Source organism: Nycticebus coucang, chromosome X (genome assembly GCF_027406575.1).
Source record: "Nycticebus coucang isolate mNycCou1 chromosome X, mNycCou1.pri, whole genome shotgun sequence".
In the NCBI taxonomy this organism is placed as follows: domain Eukaryota; kingdom Metazoa; phylum Chordata; class Mammalia; order Primates; family Lorisidae; genus Nycticebus; species Nycticebus coucang.
In genome coordinates, this window is record NC_069804.1 from 39,838,873 (window position 1) to 39,859,808 (window position 20,936).

General features: G+C 41.3%; 1 protein-coding gene and 1 long non-coding RNA gene across 2 annotated transcripts in view; both read left to right on the forward strand.

The window, feature by feature from the left end:
- TSPAN7 (tetraspanin 7) overlaps nt 1-20,936 on the forward strand; it is a 125,170-nt gene that overhangs the window by 50,632 nt on the left and 53,602 nt on the right. The window lies entirely within an intron of this gene.
- Nucleotides 6,701-20,495, forward strand: LOC128576698 (uncharacterized). The gene is made up of 3 exons (XR_008377487.1): nt 6,701-6,760; nt 10,476-10,609; nt 20,344-20,495. It is a non-coding gene; the product is annotated as an uncharacterized LOC128576698 (long non-coding RNA).

Here is a 20,936-nt window from a genome sequence, read left to right on the forward strand (position 1 = left end):
TTCTTTGCTTATCTGTGGTGTCAGATATCACAAAAAGTATACATGGACCATTTTTTGTTCATCAGCTTTTGTTAGTGTTTGGGTATTTAATGTGTGGCCCGGGATAACTCTTATTCTTCCAGTGTGTGGCAGAGGGGAAAAAATGGTTGGATATCCCTGAAAAATGTCATACTAATGGGCCATGATATGGATTTATTTTTTATTCACTATCCTGAACATTCTGTGACATACTGTGCATCAGTTCATGCTGGTACCTCAATCTTCTAATTCTGGGAAATTTTCTTGGACTATTTTTTTATTCTCCATTTTCCTCCTCATTCTGTAACTAACATTTAAGAGCTAGAATTTCCATAGCAGTTATGTGAGTTTCTATTTTCTCCTATTTTTAATCTCTTTGTACTTGGTCTCATTAGGGGGAGATATCTTCTAACATTTCTATTTTTGATTTCACATAATATATTTCAATTCCAACAATGTGTTTTGTATTTTTAATTTCTGGGTTTTTTAAATAATTATCTTATTTCATGGATGCAGTATCTTTTCAAGGATATCACTGATATTTATTTGCCTAATTTTTCTTCTAGCTGTGTAGTCTGTGTTCCCACTAAGTTGCTCTTCTGTTTGCTTGTATTGATTTGTCCTCCTTGGTGGAATCTTTGCTCAAATGTCTGATAATCCTTGGTTGCTTGGGAACTAGAAATCTACTGTGAATCTCTAAGCAGGTTGGTGGAGCTTGTTGAATTTGTTTCACTATAGAATGATCTGGATTGGGTGTTTATTGGGAAACACCAATGTGTCTTTAGGTCTTTCACCTTGGGTAACTTAGATGTCCTAGAGAAGGCTTCCAGTCTCCTGCTGGGAGGGGTAGGTCTGGCATCCAGTGTGGGAGCTCCTTGAGTGAAGGTGGTAGTGTCTGCATTCAGGGGTTGGCATACATCTGGTCACTTAATATAACTGTTTTGGGTAGAGTACGTAGTACTCATGGCCTGACTATGGCTGCCAGGCTAGATGCCCTGTGTTTTATCCTCTTTAGGAAGTGATCCTCCAGAATGTGCCACCCCTCAGCAGCCTGGAAAGAGGAGCTAGATGTATCAACTTCTCAGACAACTTTCTCTCTAGCCTTTGTACTTTTGCTGCCCCCTTTACCTCCAGTTCCAGAGGAGTTTGATGCCCATTTTCAGTTTTTTTCTCTATTGATGTGAGAGCCACTTTTCTTCCATTTTTTTCTCACCTGCTGATATTGATTACCATTCGTCTGTTTTGCAGCTTCCACAATCTTGCTTTTGTCCCCTGTCCTATTCTCCTGTGTTTGTCTTTTAAAAATATGATTGATTCTGTTAATGAGTCTTAGTGGGGTTGCAAGAGAGTGAAATTAGATGCATGTGTTTAGTTTATCCACTTAACCTGGCAGCTGGAATTTCTTTTTTACATTATTGACTCCTATACATTTTTTAGTATTCCAAGTAAAAGGTTTCTGGTCATTTAACAGAACACCTTTGTGCCAAACAGAGTTCTGTGCATTTGTAGAGATGCAAGTAGGAATAGATATTATACTGTTTATAGAAGACCAATTGAAAGTCAGATTAAGCAGTGCACCCAAGGTCACTGCAAAATGTGGCAGTGCTGGGATTTCAATGCAGTCCAAGATCTAAATTTTGAAACCTTGGGAAAGGTTTTTTTTTTACCAAGTCCAGCTCTTTCCTTACATCAGACACTGATCTGAAATAATGCCTGTGAATCTTATCAGGATCTCTGTGAGTTAATTGAACTTTGAAAGAGAAAACTATCCTGACATACATTGAGTAACCTTGATTGGGCTTTTAAAAAGTGATTGGGGCACCCACAAAGCATGAGAAGCACCTGCTTTCCCCAGCTGCAGGGACTCTCCCCTCTTTGCTAGTTCAGTGTGTGGTTGAAGGTCATTCGTGGGCACGATTTTGTGTCTGTCTGGAAAACAAAGCATGCATGGTTTTCAGGCCCACCCAGTAGAATGTGTGTCTATGCATTAGACTGGGCTGCAATGAAAGACTTATTTTCTATGTGGCTACAAGGCTAGGTAACTCATTACCCATTCAGTGTCATGAGCACCAGCATCACATTTCCCTATTGAGTACTCTGCAACAGTATGAAGGCATTGATTTACAAAATGAAGTCAAAATAGGAGCATTATAGTCTTTACAGTTTTAATTATTTTTTGCACACTTTCGTCAAACCAAATTATGTATCAAAAACTGTTTATTTAAGCACTAAAGAGCTTCCCATAGCTTTAAGTATGAACTGGGTTGATTTGAATATGAAACTATCAGAAATATTGGTAAACAATGAAACCTCCCTTCACCCAGTGTTAAGACTGTTAGTCTTTTAACAGGTGTCAGCTTCAGTGAGCTAAGCATGGCTGCTTAGTTGTTAATAATAAGATTCTGTTTATATTTTTTCCTAAAACTATAGCTAGTCTTTGCATAGAAGAATGTAATATAAAATTCTTACAACTAGCTGAAAATAGGGTTTTTAAAAAATGCAAAGTAAAATCAACCTGCTTTTGCCTACGAGCCCTTGAAATGAGCTGGGGGTCTATTTCAGTACAGCATTTCCAGCCAAATTATTTTTAGCTTTTATAGAGAGAAACCTTTTCATTTAAAAGGATTAAAAGAGCACCGGACCAATTTCAGCTTCTTTAAAATGCACATTTGGGGCCTCTTTATGTTCCCTCAAGTTCTAAGAAAAGAACATTATAAGGACACTTTGTCAATGGCTTTACTATATTGCCTTTCAATTTTAACTAGACCTTTTACCTATGGAAGAAATTGATGATATATTTTATTTGAGAGAAATAAGATGCTTGTCCTTACAGTTTATTTTCTAATGTTTTTGCATCATGAGGATGTCATCTCTTCCATTCTTACCCAAAGAAGAATATTTAGGTGTCTCATATCAGAAAAATCTGCTATACCAAAGCCAGATTTTGAATTCCAAGAGAAATTGGAAGATGCTGTGGATACAGACCTGTGATTTTGAGGTCACTATCACTTTAGACTTCATATAAGGGGGCAATGCTGGGAAATGCCTGGAATTAGGAGTCAGATCTAGGTTTTGATTTTGCCTTTACCTTGCATACGTCAAAAAGTCATTTGGGGCTCGGCACCCATAGCTCAGTGAGCAGCGTGCTAGCCACACACACTGAGCCTGGCCGGTTCGAGCCTGGCCCCAGCCTGCTAAACGACAACTGCAACCAAAAAAATAGCCGGGTGTTGTGGCAGGTGCCTGTAGTCCCAGCTACTTGGGAGGCTGAGGCAAGAAAATTGCTTAAGCCCAGGAGTTTGAGGTTGCTGTGAGCTGTGATGCCAGAGCACTCTACTGAGGGCAACATACTGAGACTCGGTCTCAAAAAAAAAAGAAAGAAAAAGAAAGTCATTTGGCTTCTCTGGGCCTGGTTCTGCATCATTAAATAAGAAAAATTTGCAACTTGCATGGTTATTTTAAGATTCAGAGAGAATGTACTTGACGGGCCTGCTACAACAACTGGTATGTAATTGGGGACTCTAATGATAATCATAGCACTAAGCACTTGGTGCCTGTTAGCCTCTATCCTAAAGATTCTATGTGTATGAATTCATTGCCCATGCCCACAACCCTTTTCGGTAGCTGCTGTATCAGATAGGGATCACAGTTAAACTTACGCCTTTTTCCCTAAAAGTTTGCTGAATGATCAACTCACAGTTAAGGTTGATTAATAAGAGAAAGGTTAATTTCCAAATACCATGTGCATAGACAGAATCACAGATACCTTTATACATGCCTTTTCGAAGGAGGGAGAGACTGTGGAGTATGCAAATGGTTGCTGGGGGGATGAATAGACAGAGGAAACAGATTGACTTGTAAGTTAACCTGAGAGACAGGTATGGTATTTTAAATGACTTGGGTTAGGTCTACTAGCATTCAGGGGAAGGAAAGGAAATCAGTTGCCCCTCTTTGATCCCCTGATCAGATCAGTCTGGTTTTATGCAGATAGAGGGAAAGCCCCTTCCAAAGCTTTCTGGTTGTGAATGACCTTTCATTCAATATATTCTTTATGTTAAGTAGTCATATTTCAGGGTAAAATTTCCTTAGCTTCTACAATTAACATCCCCACTTTACAAATGAGAATATGGAATGAATTTAGTGTGCATAGAGTTATACAGCTAGAAAGTGGTGGAGCTAGGCTTTATACCCAGACACACTAGCTCCAGAATCTCTGTCTTAACTGCCACATCTGAACTGCTACACAGGGGTGATTGATAATGACATCCTAAATTGTGGTCATCAGTAGAGCAGAGTTCCTGCCTTATCTATCTATGGGACCCATTGCATGCTACAGGTGGTGGTGGGTCCGTAACTTACTGAGATGGGCCATTCTTCCTACACAAAAGGTGTTTTTCTTCAGAACCACCATATTCAATTTCCCTGAACCCCAGTGAACCTCCTCTCAGATCTGAGTGCCTAGTACCTAGCCCAGTGTCAGCATTTCTACTGAGCTTTCCATGGTATGGCTGACCCCATGGCCAACCTGGCCACAATTACCTTGTGGGGACTCTGAAAGATTTGCTGGCTAAATATAGTAAACTCTGGTGTATGTATACCATGGAATACTATTCAGCCATAAAAAAGATGGAGACTATATCTTTCGTGTTTACCTAGATGGAGTTGAAGAACATTCTCCTAAGTAAAGTATCTCAAGAATGGAAAAGCAAGTATCCCATGTACTCAATACTAATGTGAAATTAGTAGGTGAACAACTGTAGGCCCACATGAGAGGAAAAACACAATTAAATTCAAGAAGGGAAGAGGGGGCAAGGGGGAGAGGTGGTTGGTAAGCTCCTACCTGACAGGTACAATATAGGGGTATGTGGCCCACCTCCTGGGTGAAGAACTACAACTTGGACTTCATTTCACAAATGCAAACAATGTAACCTAATCATATGTACCATCCTATTAATCTGAAATGAAAAAAAAAGAAATCACAAAAAAAAAAATCTTTGAAAATTATTCCTCTAGAGCAGCGGTTCTCAACCTGTGGGTCGCGACCCCTTTGTAACAATGTAAATATATCCTGCATATCAGATATTTACCTTAAGATTCATAACAGTAGCCAAATTACAATTATGAAGTAGCAACGAAAATAATTTTATGGTTGGGGGTCACCACAACATGAGGAACTGGATTAAAGGGTTGTGGTATTAGTAGGCATTAGGAAGGTTGAGAACCACTGCTCCAGAGCAATGGTTGGCACAAAGGGCCAGATGTTAAAAATGTTAGCTTTTTCAGGACGTAGTCACAACTACTTTGTTGGAGCTGAAAAGCAGCCACAGAAAGTATTCATGGCTATGTTCCAAGAAAACGTCATCTACAAAGAGCCTGCCTGGCTATATTCAGCCTGGGAATGCTGGTTTTCCAATTTCATAGTGCTAAAGAATCACCTTTTTAAAAATGGAGATTCCTGGGCCTACATCTGTTAAAAGATAATATTCACCAAAAAAAAAAAAAAAAAAGGTGAAGTCATTACTTTCATACAAAGATGAGCATGCGTTATTTTATTTTACTCACGTGAAGGAACCTGGCAGATGTTATAAGCAATTCAAAAGGAAAAAATTAAAAAGGACAGGTTTATATTGAGTAAAGAATTGAATTGCAAATGGAGGCAAAACTGATTTCTCCCCCCAAACAGGGAGAGCAGTCAAGGAAAACTGGACAATGACTGAGTTTTTAATGTCCACCAGTCACCTACAACTTATAAACTTGCAGAATAGCTGAAAAGCTGTGAGAGCTTCAAACCTGGTGCCCTGGAGCAATGTGCTCGACATAGACAATGCACAGTTTCCCTTTGAAGCACTTACTTTATATGCCCCAGAGAGACTGGCTCTGTGGGTCTGATGTTATACTCAGAAATCTGCCTTTTTAACAGATTTGGTCCAGCAGGAAGGCTATACACTACTGCATACAGGTTATTATTTGCATGCACTGTCTCTCTCCCCCCTTTTTTTTTTTTTATAATGCGCCTTTCTGCTCTGGAGTCTCTCCTCTGATTTAGGGAAATCAACCCTCACCCTCTGAGGCTCAGCCACCCATGTGACTAGATGGGTGACAAAATAGCTTTCATCATTCTGGCTAGTGGTGGGGATGAGACAATTGGATTATGGGACAAAACTCATCCTCATCTTCTATCTTTACTGTTTTGTTTGCTCATGTCAGAGAGAAGGACCCCTTTGCTCTTCCCCTTAAATGGAGGGAGACTTAAGCCATAGCAATGATAAAAATAATTTAAATCGTAATATAACATTTAAAAAAAAATTTAGATAACTAAGGAAAGGGTGTTTATAATGGAGGAAGAGTGAACCTTGGAAGCTCTTTGTGCAGCAAACCTCAGGAAGGTGGAGGAAGGGAGGCGGAGAGAACAGGCCATCACTGGGAAGGACCTTAGGGTGGTAAAGGCTGGGAGAGCAGGAAGCATGGATTTTAAACAATTGGGAGTACAGAGACCTCCATAAGCCTGTTAGGGACGTCAGAACTCATTAAGTTGACAATCCATTTACTTTCTTGCTGATTTTTAACTGCCAGCAGCTGTTCTGCTCCATCAGCTGCTGTTCTTCCCTAGATAGAATAGCAAACTCGGCGTGTGCATTTCCGGAGTATGGGGAAGTTCAGAAAGCCCCCAGACTGTCAGCAGCTGACTTCCTTTCTACTGGGTTTTCTCTGTGTGTGAACAAGCAAAGGGACAGACGCATGGGTGAGTGTCCTTGACAGAGGAAAATGACTGTCAACTGTGGCGTTGAGGCTAATTTCCCCTCTGATTTGCTTTCCAGTGGGAGCAGTCCGTTATGTCTGAGAGTGAGGGTGGGGGAGTAAGGGAGGGCTCAGTCCCCCACAGATCTTTCACTTGAACAGTGCAGCTTCTCAGATAACAGCCCTAGAAACAGAGCTATGTTGAGAACAGTACCATTTCATACTAGCCAGGAGAGCCTTCATCTTCACTCCCATGCTCAGTGAGCTCAGCAGTTTAAAAGGCAGCCATTTTCCCTCATTGAATTTTCTGAAAGATGCTATGCTAGGTCCAAGAGCTTCGACAGAAAAGGGCCCAGACCCTGGCAGTGTGGGACTGGAAGTTGGTGGTCCATAGTCTCCCTGCCGATGGCGGTACGTGGAGAGGCAAGTCAAGTGGGACAGACTGTGGACGAAGTAGTTGCATTGTACTGAAAGCTGGCTTTTCTTCCTGGCAAGGAAACTGTGGCTTAGAGCACATTGCCCCCCTTGGGCACCTGTGCATTGCTAAGGACTCTGTTCCTTATTGTCTTTGCCCTGATATGACATCTCAGGATCTACCAGTATTGCTAGAAACAGCAAGTTGCTACTTATTCTGAAATTGTAGTCCAGAAATGCACTTTTCTGCCTGTGCCTAAATGATGAGAATGTCCAAGAAGTGGCCACTGCTGCCTCTGGGACATCCCAGGCCTCCTGCTTGTTGAGACGGCAGCGGCCGCAGCAGCTATCTGGGCCCCACTTGCCCCAGGCTCCCCAAAGCCCTGGAGTCTGCCTTTGCTGTGTTCACTCTTCCTTGAGTACTTGGCGCTTCCTGCTGGAACAGAGCAAGTGTGCTGTGCTCCTCACTGTTTTTCCAACTCTCACCTTGTTTAGACTGCACATAGCACCTGACATGGGCCAAGTCATCAGTGTTAATTAGCTGGGCATGGCTTCAGCCTGGAGTCCCTTCCAAGAGCTACAGGAAAGGTCTGTGCTTTGTTTCTGAAATGATCTTTTGCCACTTATTTTTCAAGTTGACCACAGAAGCCCTAGGGAGCTGATAGCTATATGAAAGGCAGGAGCTTGAGTTTAGGTAGGACATATTGTCATTTTAGATTCATAACCCTTAGTTCCTAATTGAGACTGAAGATCTGAACAGCTCTGTGACTTCCACAGCACTGACATTCCCAATTTTGTGTTCATGGGTTGCCAACACAGGGGATGCTGAGACGAAACTTTCAAACTTTATACAATTTAAGAGTGGGATTTTAGATTTGTCCGGGGGCTCTCCTACATTGTACACATACCAGTCATCTTTTATTTTGAAGTTGTAGATAGTAATAAACACAAAAGTTCTTAAAACTTACAGTGGGAAGTGAATAAAGAAAACTCACTAAAGCAGTAAACTCTCTAAACCAAAAATGAAGCTACTGGGTGGCACCTGTGGTTCAAAGGCGTAGGGCACGGGCCCCATATACCGGAGGTGGTGGGTTCAAAACCAGCCTTGGCCAAAAACTACAAAAAAAAAAAAAAAAAAGCTACTCAGATTTTCCTAACTTAAATATATTTTCCTGTTCTCTAAGACAGTGGTACCTATCCTCTGTGCTAAAGAAATGGATGTGCTATATTTATTGTTATGCAGACCCCTTTGGAAGTTACTGAGAGATGTGGTGAGGGTAGATGGACTTGTCTGCCTGCACAGCAGGATGGAAGCCTTGTTTGGGGGAGATGGGATAGGACGTGCAGAGAAAGCAGATAGGGGAGTTGTGAATGGGATAGGGTGACTTCTTCAAGAACACATTCCTGACATACTCCTTGCCTTTCAGTTGCAGCTTTAACCTATCAGTGATGACAGGCTGTCAGGAAAATCCTCTAAGTCTGTCTCATACACCCTAACCAATGCCAAGTAAAGAATTCTCCTTATGGAAGTAGGTGGGATGGCTATACCTATCGCTCGTTGTCAAGCAAATCCCTGCCTTGATCCTCAAGTCCTTTCTCGGGAGATAGGCCTTGAATATGTGGCATATGAAAATCCCTTTCTTAGGCCCTTGGTTTAGAGATTGGAAGCCAGGTTTATCTCAGTTTTGTGTCACAAATGAAGCAATGTAGTCTCCGTAGACCTATAGTTTCTGTCTAGAGAAAAGTCAGGAAAGGGGTCAGAATCCCCTCCTCAACTCTAGCAGTGGCCTGCCCTGGCCTCTAGATACCTGGCTGTAAGGTGTGGGCGGAACCTCTATTGTCCACTCTCAGCCTTCCAGGGAGCAGCTGCAGCCCTGGCACCCATAACCTCTCAGGGGGGTGAAGAAACACACATATCTTGGCATTATATATATATATATATATATATTTTAGAGACAGAGTCTCATTTTATTACCCTCGGTAAAGTACTGTGGCGTCACAGCTCACAGCAACCTCCAACTCCTGGGCTTAGGTGATTCCCTTGCCTCAGCCTCTGGAGTAGCTTGGAGGACTACAGGCACCCACCACAACACCCGGCTATTTTTTGTAGCAGTTTGGCTGGGGCCAGGTTCGAACCCTCCACCCTCAGTATATGGGGCCGGTGCCCCAACCACTGAGTCACGGGTGCCACCCTTGGCATTATATTTGATGAGGAATAAAGAGTATGGGGAAACTTGTGACTGGTCTCTGTCCCTTGGCATCCTGAAATTGCTAACTCATAGAGGGCAGGCATGTGTTTTTCATCATTCTATTCGCAACTTTTAGCACCTTTCCTGGCACATAGTAGATGCCCAGCAAATACATACTTATAGCCCATCAGAATTAGGGATGCTTTCCGTCTTAAATACATTGAGACAGCCTATGGATCTTAAAAGGTCCGATATTCATATAAAAAACCAAGGGTGTTGGACTCTGTGGATATTAATTACCAAAAAAATAATAATCACTGTCTTACGGTCTAAGAAGCAACCATGTCATATGTGAGAAGGCTTGAAATATGAAGACTAGACATCAGCAAGGATACCATAGATTTGGAAAGATACACGGGACATTACAAAAGTTTTAAGATACACAAAAATCAAGAAACGTAAAATGCACACATATGGAAACAAATGAAGCCCTCCCAGCAATACTGATAGGCTGAGCAAGTTGAAACTTACATGGGTGAATCAGAAAGGACGCTGGCGACTATGTTTCTTAGAAGTGAAATAAGGGACCATAGTCTGTCTCAAAACTTTTGTAGTAACCTATGTATCTAGATATTTTAATTTACGTTTAGGACTTACTACACCGATTTTTCTTTTTTTTTAAGCAAGATCAGCCCATCATATAGAATTTCATTTTTTACTTTTAAAGAGAATCTTTTTACCATCATTTGACATAGTGGCTTAAGCAGTCTTTTGAACTTCCAGGGAAAAATCTGAGTAAACCAAACCTGAGCCTCGGAATAAGAGGTCTGCGGTTGTAGCTATATGTGAGGAGTGGTAGATTGTGGGGTTTTTGAATGAAATATCCTATACCAACAACACACACACACACACAAAACTCAGCTAGGGAAAGGACAAAGAAGTAATAAGATCTAAGGTTATAAGAAACGGAAAAAATCAAAGGAATTCTCATCAAAATATTTTAAACAGTACCCTATTTTGTATTATATTTATTTATGAACTTTTAGAAATAAATTAGAAACAAATACCATGGCTTTCTAATCAGAGGGAATAATTGCTGTGTCACTTGCATTTCAGAAACTTACTATACAAACTTTGGTGATTGTGGTGACCCATCCCACTTGTTTTTGCTCATGTACTATAATTACTTTCTCCATCAAGGCTGATTTCATAAACAGATGTAGAATTTTAATCCAGAGTATGTTATACAGGTAAGTAACTTCGCATTTACAATCTACTATTTGGCTTTTTTAGATAATAGTCCCCAAACATCTAAACTAATTTATAAAGCCAAAAAGAACCAATCTAATATAATACTCTGCTTCTAGGTCCCTGAAGTGAGTCAGAAAAAGTTCAGGTTACCAGGCCTTAGCCAGACCACAATATATCAATCATTGCTCTTGAAGTTAATTCTTTAAAATAAATTGAAATTTTTATCAGGCTTAGTTTTAGAATCTATGCTTTTTTGTTTATTTTCCTGGAAATGAAAAGCTCAAAAATAACTGAATTTCCTTGGCTCTAAATAACAAGCTGTAACTTTGCTGAGGATTCTGACTGGTATGTGTTATCTTGCATTAGATCAGGATTGGGTCCTATTTGCAAGAGTGGACAGATTGGTTATACCATGTTTGGCAGTTCACCTTCAGAAGAGTGTAAAGTAAGGCCTTGGTCGGGCAAAGAAAAACAGTCCTAGTTGTCATGCCTGTGTTTAATTTTGGTTTTTAGAACTTGTTCAGTTCAGACTTGGTTCTTTTCCCTCTTTCCCAGATGTTGATCATGTGATAGGTGAGTCGCCAAAGCAGCATGCAGATGGTAGTTGTGTGCTTCTTTCTTTTTTTTTTGTAGAGACAGAGTCTCACTTTATGGCCCTCGGTAGAGTGCCGTGGCCTCACACAGCTCACAGCAACCTCCAACTCCTGGGCTTAAGCGATTCTCCTGCCTCAGCCTCCCAAGTAGCTGGGACTACAGGCGCCCGCCACAACGCCCGGCTATTTTTTTGTGTGCTTATTTCTGTTTGGGATAGTCCCACCTACTGAAGAGAAGTAAGTCTGTGGGCCAGAAGACCCAAGTTCTTGTTTGGCTTTTCTGCAACCTAAATGGTTAGCCTTGAATCTTGATTGAGTTACAGTTCTTGTTTTTATCTGCACAGCTGAAGCTAATCCTCCTCACCTCATGGGAGGTTGTGGAGATCTGATGAGAGCTGTGTGATGCAGCACTTTGTAAATGCTGAAGTGTGATCATTTAGTTTCATTTACTTCCATTGGTAAGTGTCACTGGCAGACACTTATGCTTCTGGGAAACTTGGATTTCATTGAAATGAGGAGACAAGGCACTGAAACTATGTCATGTGGTAAGGTCAGAGACCTTCCCGGAGTTCAGCTCCCCTTCCTTCAAATAAGCAAGAGGAGGACTCAACTTTAATCACTGAGAATTTTAAAACTCACTGGGAAAAATTCAAGGAGTTTCTCTTGATTTGGCTTCCAAAGCACCCTATTCTCTTACTTTTCCTTCTACCTCACTGCTCGCTTTTTCTCAGCCGCCTCTATTAGTTCATCCTCTTCTCCCCAATCTCTTAATATAGGGAGAGTTCCAGGTGTTAGTCTGTGGCTCCTTTCTCCGTACTCCCTTGGTGATCTCTTCCCATCTCATTTAAAATACCATCTCAATCCTGAAAACTCTCAGACTTTCTCCTGAAATTCACACTCTCATCCCACAGCCTTCTCTGCATTGATATCTCAAACTCACTATGTCCCTAAACTGAACTGATCTTCTCCCCTCAAAATAAAAACAAACCAGATCTGTCTATAGCTATACTCTTCCTTGAGCTCCCATGTCTTCTTTCTCCAAATTATGTCCTAGATACTTCTCTGATAAAGTCCCAAGAAGAAGAAATAAGCATCTCAGTGTTAAAATTGAAACACAACCCAGGTTATCTCCCACTACACTTATTTTAAGGATGAGAGGACAGAGCCAAGGTCATACAACCAGGTTGCATGGATTCATTTTCTCTTGGAAAACAATGCTGTGAGCTTTTTAGCAGGTGTTTGTTTTTATTCGGAGCCATCCAGTCTAGTCATTTATAAAGATGGGAAAGCCCAGGCTGCCTCCATGGAAGAGGTAAGACTAAATTATATAGTAGCCATAATTTCTCCTTTCAGCATTTCTGTTGTCTATGTAGTAAGCTGTGACCTTCAGCCATCAAAAACACTATTTAAAGCTTCAAACTGTAAAGCTGTATCAAGCCTACCAGCTGGAGGAAATGTTCGTGCCAGATTGGTTCTGACCGTGTGCATTTCTTGAGTCCCTTAAAACCAGATTCATGGTGAAAGCTATGGAAGGAAAGATTATTGTATTTATTTTTAGGCCATTAAATTATTTATGTTAATAGTTGAGAGAGTCTCTGTCTTTTGACTAATAAATGTTGACTTCTCTTGGTAAGGTCTTAGTGGTACACAGTAACCTGACAGGTCACTCAGAAATAGGTTTCAGTTGCTAATATTCTCTAAACCAGCAGTTCTCAACCTGTGGGTTGCGACCCCTTTGTAACAATGAAAATACATCCTGCATATCAGATATTTATATTACGATTCATAACAGTACCAAAATTACAGTTATGAAGTAGCAACGAAAAGAATTTTATGTTTGGGGGTCACCACAACATGAGGAACTGTATTAATGGGTCACGGCCTTAGGAGGCATTAGGAAGTTTGAGAACCACTCTCTAAACTAAGAAACATTACCTAGAAATAGTGCCTAGAGCCTAAAGGATTAAGGTAAGAAGAAAGAAATGATCAAGGCCAAATGATCTTGCCTAATTATAAGAAGTGTATTTATCTTTCTGTATCTTGCTCACTTGAGTTAAAAAGCAGAAATACAATTTTGAGTGTCTATTCCACTAAGGCAATGGTTCTCAACCTTCCTAATGCCACAATGTGTTTTCATTGTTAAAAAGGGGCCGCGACCCACAGGTTGAGAACTGCTGCACTAAGGCGATGGTTCTCAACCTTGGCTGTACATTGGTATCACTTGGGTGCTTCAGGAGCGCTGATACCTGGGTTTTGCCCCCAGGGAATCTGATTTAATGGATTTGGGGGTATGGACCAGGCATCAGGGTTTTTAGCAGCTTCCCAGGTGATTCTTAATGTGCAGCCCAAGATTTGAGAATCTACAGTAAAGTCTCCTAAGTAGTTTGCAGAATGGTCCTAATTTTTTGTTTTCGTTTTTTGTTTTTTCTCTTCCAGAAAATAAAAATTCCTTCTTGGAATTTTCCACACCTTTCACTCATTGATGGAAGATATGAAAATGAAAAACTGTTCCTCCTTGCCTTTAAGCAGTATACTTTTCTAGACTCTAGAGTGCTAACAACATGTACATAGCCAGTTCTCAGGGCATTCGCACATACATTTCCAACTCTGTTGTGCTTAGGAGATTCTTACTAGCGTCTCCCTTAATCTTTCTAAATACCTTGATCATCTCATCATCACTCAACCAGTAATTGCAAGCCTGAGATTTGAACCCAGGTCTTTCTGATACCCAAACTCCTCTCCTCTCTCCTCCCCCTTTATCCTTTCCCTTTCTTTCTTTTCTTTTCTTTTTGAGGCACAGTCTCTTAATCTGTAGTGCTGCAGTTAAGTGCCATGGGGTGATAGGTCACAGCAACCTCAACCTCTTGGACTCAAGTGATCCTCTTGCCTCAGCCTCCTGAGTAGCTGAGACCACAGGTGCCCACCACAATGCCCAGCTATTTTCAGACACAGGGTCTTGCTCTTTCTCAGGCTGGTCTTGAACTCCTGAGCTCAACCAGTCAACCCACCTCAGCCTCCCAGAGTGGTGGGATTACAGGCATGAGCCACCGCACCTGGCCCCAAATTTAACTACTGGGACAAAGTCTATTAGGATTCACCAAAATACATTCCATCTTCTTCCTAGGAACACAGCTAGACTACCTTTCCCAGCCTCTCTCAAAGTTAGATGTAGTCATGTGACTTGGTTCTAGGTGATACAGTGAAAACAGAAGTAATATATGCCATCTCTGGGCCTGGCCTTCCCCAGTGAGCCTCCATTCTCTCCCCATCTGTCAGCTACAAGTAAGGAATACCTTTGGATGGCTGCCTGCTAGATTCCCACAGTGTATTCTATGTGAACAAGAAAAATATGTTAAGGTAGAAATGTGAAGGTTTATCTGTTTGAACACATAGTCCTACATAAAGATAACTGCTGTGTATTAATGACCCAGTGGGAGAAATAATAGAGATCGTGGGAGATGGGATCCAGAGCACAAGTGGAAGCATTCGTCTCAAACAGGACACAGCTTCGATTTTGACACTTAGGAGGAAGAATCAAGTATAGTGCATGGAAATTTAGATGTATGGCAGGAAGTGGAGGCAATTATTTTTTTCTGATAGCTTCAATTTTCTTTGTGATATATAAGATATGTCATTTATGGGAAACTTCATGGGTAGGTATTTTGAGGAGATAGTGTTTTGAGAAACATTATCTTGTGGTGGATGGAAAAGAGATACAAAGGAGATTATAGCAATCAGTGTCAGGAATGGATTGAAGATGGAAATTTTGTGAATTTGTCATTGCAAAGACTATGTTATTTTGTTCACTGCTGCTTCCTCAGGGCTAAGAACTGTGCCTGGGACAGGGTAGGTTTTGAATAAATGAAGAATAAATGTGGTGTCACTAAAGAAGGGAGAGCTGGAAAAAATGGGAGGGTTATGGTGAGAGAGCAGGATTTTAAATTGACTGTTCTGAATGTAGAGTGTTTCCAGGTGTTGAAAAAGTCTGTATTGTGGCCATGAGAGCAGGTGGTGAATGGAATGGAGTAGAAAGCCATTGCCACTGAGGGTACCTCAGAACTGAGATACTAAAGACAGGAAGCTCCCGGGGATAATAAGACATGGAATAGAGAGTATAACTGTCAACCAGCTGTCAATCTTTAAAAATATATAGGCATGAGGACTTGATATTAAAGGGAAGAAATAGAGTTTGGGATAGCCAGAGGAGCAGGATGGCTGTTTGGGAATGGAAGGACATTGGCCTCAAAGTTGCGCTGGGGCATGAGAAAGATTCTAACCTCATGGAAATGTGTGTGTTGGGTGTAGGATAAAGGGCCTGAAAAGACACCGTATCCTTAGGGGACTGCTGGGTTTTAGGGAGGACCAGGAGGTGAAGGTACCTTCAGAGGAGCGAAGTTTATTTCTCAACAAACAGTTACAATGGGAAGATTTTGGAATGGGTTTACAGTATGTACCAGTTATCCCTTGCCACATTAATGCTGTGTAACAACCAACCAGGGTTGGGTGCTCATCCCAGCACTCTCAGAGGCTGAGGCGGGTGGATCGCCTAAGCTCATGAATTTGAGACCAGCCTGAGCTACAGCGAGACCCCGTCTCCAAAAATAGACGGGTGTTGTGGCCGGCACCTGTAGTCCTAGCTACTGGGGAGGCTGAAGCAAGAGAATCACTTGAGCCCAAGAGTCTGAGGTTGCTGTGAGCTATGACACCACAGCATTCTGGGGGGGGGGGGGGGGGTTTGACAATGTGAGACTCTGTCTCAAAAAAAAAAAAAAAACATAAAACCTCAGAGGCACACAACACTAAGTGTTTATTATGCATGTTTCTGGAGTCAGTTGGGGGTTACCTGTGTGGCTCTGATGATCTTAGTTGGGCTTACAAGTCTGAGACTTAGCTAACCTGTGCTGGCCTTGTCAGGGATAACTTGGCTCTCTCTGTATGTGTCTCTTCTGCCTCCTTGGACCAGTGGACTAGGTTGACTTATCCTAGTGAAGACAGGGCAAGCACAAGAGCGAGCCCAGTTGCTTAAGTGCTTTTCAGGTTTGCTAACATCCATAGTTAAGGTCAGGATAAATCACAGAGTTATATGGAAAAAGTTCTGGATATCAAGAGGGGTGGTGAATTAGGGCCACTGTGGCAATCTGCCACATGTTGGTAAAGTGAATAAGGAAAGACATTGTGACTAGAAGGGCTGACTTCTAGGGATGAACAAGGAAGACTTATAAACAACGAACTTAAGATATGAGGGTAGGTGTGAATGTGTGTACATGTCCATCCCCATTTTTTAGCATAGATCAGCTGATAGCTAGCTAACCCCTATGCCTGTGAGTATGCCCAGTCAAGATCATCAGAGCCACAGTGAGGAATGTTGGGGCCACAGTACAGTGTAAAGTTTGTATAATTGTCTCAAATCCCTACAGAAGCTGCAGTGACTCTAACCACAGGTCTCCTAAAAAAAATTATTTTCATTTCTTTAAGAGACTATCAAACTGAATGGAGATAGGTAGGTGGGTAAATGTCACAGGAGGAAAAATACAGACCCTAAATCAGTAATAAGGCCTGCGTCCTCTAGAGGGCAGTGTCTCTACCCAGCCCCTGCTAGGTACTCTGGTGGCCACGATAGGACTTGACAACTCTTTCTTTTAGAGAACCTCCTGAGAACCCTCCGGATTAAGTATGGGAAACAAGCCAGCTAAACTCCCCGGGTGGCTTGCGCTGGGCTGCCTTTCTGATCTCCCTGGGCTAAAAGTGAACATCTCTGCTGTTTAGGATGTGCTTTTCAGATGCAGGGCTCTAGCTCCTATCATCTTTCCTGAGCAGTGTCCAGAAGGGAGTCCTCAGCATTAATTCCAATTACTCTTCTCATAGCTCCACCCCCACCCACATGCACAATGCTTATTACCCTGGAGTGTGGGAGCTGTGTTGTTAAATGCCCTCCCCAAAGTGTCTTTCAGGTCCCAAACCAGTTATGCAAATGATTCTTGGAGAAATCCTGGTCATATCTATGAGTGAGGACCCATTTGTCACTATGAATGTGGCTTCAGAGGGATAATGGCAGACATTAGCTTTTCATCTTGAGAGTACTTGAGGGGGCGATTCTGTTTTTAAAGAGAAAAGAAAAGAACTGTAGATCTCCTTTACTGACTAAGAAAAGAGTCCTTACCTATGGGTGCTGGGCCAGGTCCATAGTTTTGTGGGCTCGGCGCCTGTAGCACAGTGGTTATGTCGTCAGTCACATACACCAAGGCTAGCAGGTTGGAACCCATCCTGAGCCAGCTAAAAACAATGACAACTGCAATCAAAAAAGTAGCCAGGCGTTGTGGCGGGCACCTGTAGTCTCAGCTACTTGGGAGGCTGAGGCAAGAGAATCGCATAAGTGGTTCTCAACCTTCCTAATGCTGCGACCCTTTAATACAGTTCCTGTGGGTCATGACCCACAGGTTGAGAACCCCTGGATTAAGGCCAAGAATTAGAGGTTGCTGTGAGCCGCAACTCCATGGCACTCTACTGAGGGCAAGATAGTGAGACTCTGTCTCAAAAAGAAAAAGAAAAGAAAAGCATAGTACCCTTTGTGCAGGCTTGTAGAGGAATGTTGTGCATTTTAAAAGTAGCACAATAAAAATCTCTGCATGTGAAATTATACTCTGTGCTTGATTCTTCTTTGTTTCATCTCAGGTCAGTATTAGAGCTGAATGTCAAAACTACTATTCTATTCAGCTGTGAACTATGTGCATGTTCTAATGGTTCCTAACACTTCTGTCCTTTGACCATTCCTTGGTGGGTTTGGAAAGCCGAGTTATTTTCAGCGTATGTATTTATCAACTTAATGACTTGATTCTCATTTCACATTTACTAAGTATTTGTTTCTTGACAATTTGATGGCGTCACTATCACCTAGCCTGGTAGTGGCCCACAGTTGATAATGGGCATTCCTACTGTGAGGATTTAAACTTTGACCAGAGGCCAACTTATTTACAAATTTAGTTGAGCACCAGTGTATTACAGGAACTTGGCAAACAGTTTCAGAAGTTCAAAAAGTATAACCATTCTATACTTTGCTTATATGTTTAAGGAAGTGCAATTATCACTAAGTGTTGGTGCCTGGAACAGTATTTATCAGAATCAGGTGAGGAGTAGCAGTCACTCTAGTGTCCCAAGGAATTGGGAACAGTGGTCCAGCCCTAGCATGACACTGAAGCATTACCTATGGCTCCTCTGGTAGGGGCTCTTGTAGCTCATGGGGGGGACAGAGGGGAGAGTCAATCATCAGCTCCTGTCACCTCAGCCACCGTGCTTTGCTGAGATTGCTAGTTCTGACATAGCTTGACTTGGGCCCAGGGTTTTTATTTCTTTATAAACTATGAACCCTATTGCCACCCCTACCTGTTTTTCTATACCACTTACCCAGTGGCTTTCTTGGAACAAGAGGGCTGGCAGCAGGAAGAGGGATGTTCTAGTGAGGGAGAGATCTAGAACACTTCTTTTACTTCAGGAGTAAAAATGAGCACCTCTGACCTAAGGAATTTCATGCAACGCTAGTGGCTTTGTATCTTTATAGCTATTTTTAATGGCCAATAAGTTTTAGGCCTTAGATCATCTTTGGGCTTGTGCTAAGTAGTATATAGTGAAGAACCATATATTTTTCCCTTTTGCTATTTTTGTTTTCTTCTTTTTTTTTTCAGTTTTTGGCCTGGCCAGGTTTGAACCCGCCACCTCCAGTATATAGGGCCAGCGCCCTACTCCTTTGAGCCACAGGCGCCACCCTATTTTTGTTTTCTTTTTAAAGAAAATCCACAGCAGTTTTGTTCAATAGAAATATAACGTGAGCCTTTTGTAATTTAAACTTTTTTAGTATTCACATTAGAAAGTAAAACAGATAAGATACATGAAATGCATGAAATACTTTGTATTTATTTTTCGTACTCTGAAATCCCAAGTAGATTTTATACTTACAGCACATCACAGTTTGCACTAGTCACATTTCAAATGCTCAGTGGCCACTCTGGCTAGTGGCACTGTCATGGATTTCACAGGCCTGCTGCATTAGAAAAGCAATGTGATGCCACGCAGAGAATGTTTCAGCAGAGTTCTTGCATTTTGTTGTCGCTGTTAGCAGAAGTGTCTTGATTAAATTTGGGACAATACGCTTGAAGTGCTTAAATTGCAGTCATTACCATCACACCATTCCCTTGATTACCCTTTTGCATCTTGTTGCTTTTCAAGTAGCATTGCAGGAAAACTTGAGAACCACTGCTGTTTCTGAAAGAGCGATGGAGTAATAGCAAAGCTAAGCAGAAATATTCAGCCTGGCTGCTGGGAGAGACTATGTTCATATAGATGCATATACATGATTAAGATTCACCACTTCAGAGTCACTCTTCTTATGAAAAAGAACAGGAGGTATGATACTCAGGGCCAAAATATCTAAGAGCGTTAGAGCTTGTTCCGGCTTAATGCTCCTCTCACCCAAGGCCCCTGAAACATGGCTAACTTTGCATGGGGTATGTAGGACTTCCAAGAATTTGGCCTTCTCTTGGGCTTTTATTCATCCAGACTTGCTCAGTTGCTGTTCTGCAGTAATAGAGTGCCTTTATTAAGAACCTTGTCTATAAACTCTGGAAACCAGTCCATTCTCATTTAAATGGCACTGACTCATTCTCTTTAGGCTCTGGAATCTGCCTAACTGTATAGTTATGGCCAGAATGAGTTTGACTTCCACTTTACAATGTTGTACAATGGGAGATTTAGGATTCTTATGGTTATGCTTGAAAAGACTGAGGCATCTGAATTTTCAAAATTTATAATGTTGCTAAGCAGAAAAGAACAAAAAGTGATAACTATCACGTCTCCATTTCAATTTAGTTATTTTATTCCAAGTTATAATCTAAAATGTCCAAACCGGTTTAGAAAATGATTATGTCCCTCATGTAGTCTAAAAAGTGTTGCCATGTACTGTGAAGTTTGATTTATTATGTAATGTGTAATTATTTCTAGAAGAAAATGTGTAATGGATATACCTCTCAGTCCTATAGCTGTCTTTATAATAATGACTTTTGAAAATCAATAGGCCGTGGGTTTAAAGCCTAGTAAAATACATGGGCCTCTCCTGATAAATATTAATCTAAAGGGTTTTTTTTTTTTAGTTTCTTTCTGTCTCCCATGACAGAACTGAATTTACCTCCATCTAAACCAATGATTTTTCCAGTGATGTGCCTTGGCCCACTGGTGTGCCTCGAGAGGATCTTAGGTGTGCTGTGAAAATTTTTAAAGATCACAAATTATTTTCAAAAGAAGTTCAAAGCACAGTAAGTATATTCTTTTTTTAGCTCTTCTTTTCTTGATCAATAAGTGTGCTGTGGATAAAAAAGGTTGAAAAACACTGCTCTAGACTCAAAGTTGAGCCTGGTGGTGAGCCTGGAGGTGTCACACTGGTATGTCCAAGGACAGATAGTTGATGGATATAGCAAGATCCTCGATATAATGTGATTTTTAAATCCAAACATACGAATGAGAACCAAATACATATAATATGGCAGTTCTGTGTACATTTCTACTATTCTTATATATAATGGTTATGCTATGTTTACTGTATACCTTTAGGCCATTTGGGGAGCTTTTTAAATCCCTCTTATTTTTCTCCCCAACTTTTAGTGCTCTCTTTTTAATATAATCTATGATAGATCCAAATGATTTTTTTTTTTTTTTGTAGTTTTTGGCCAGGGCTGGGTTTGAACCT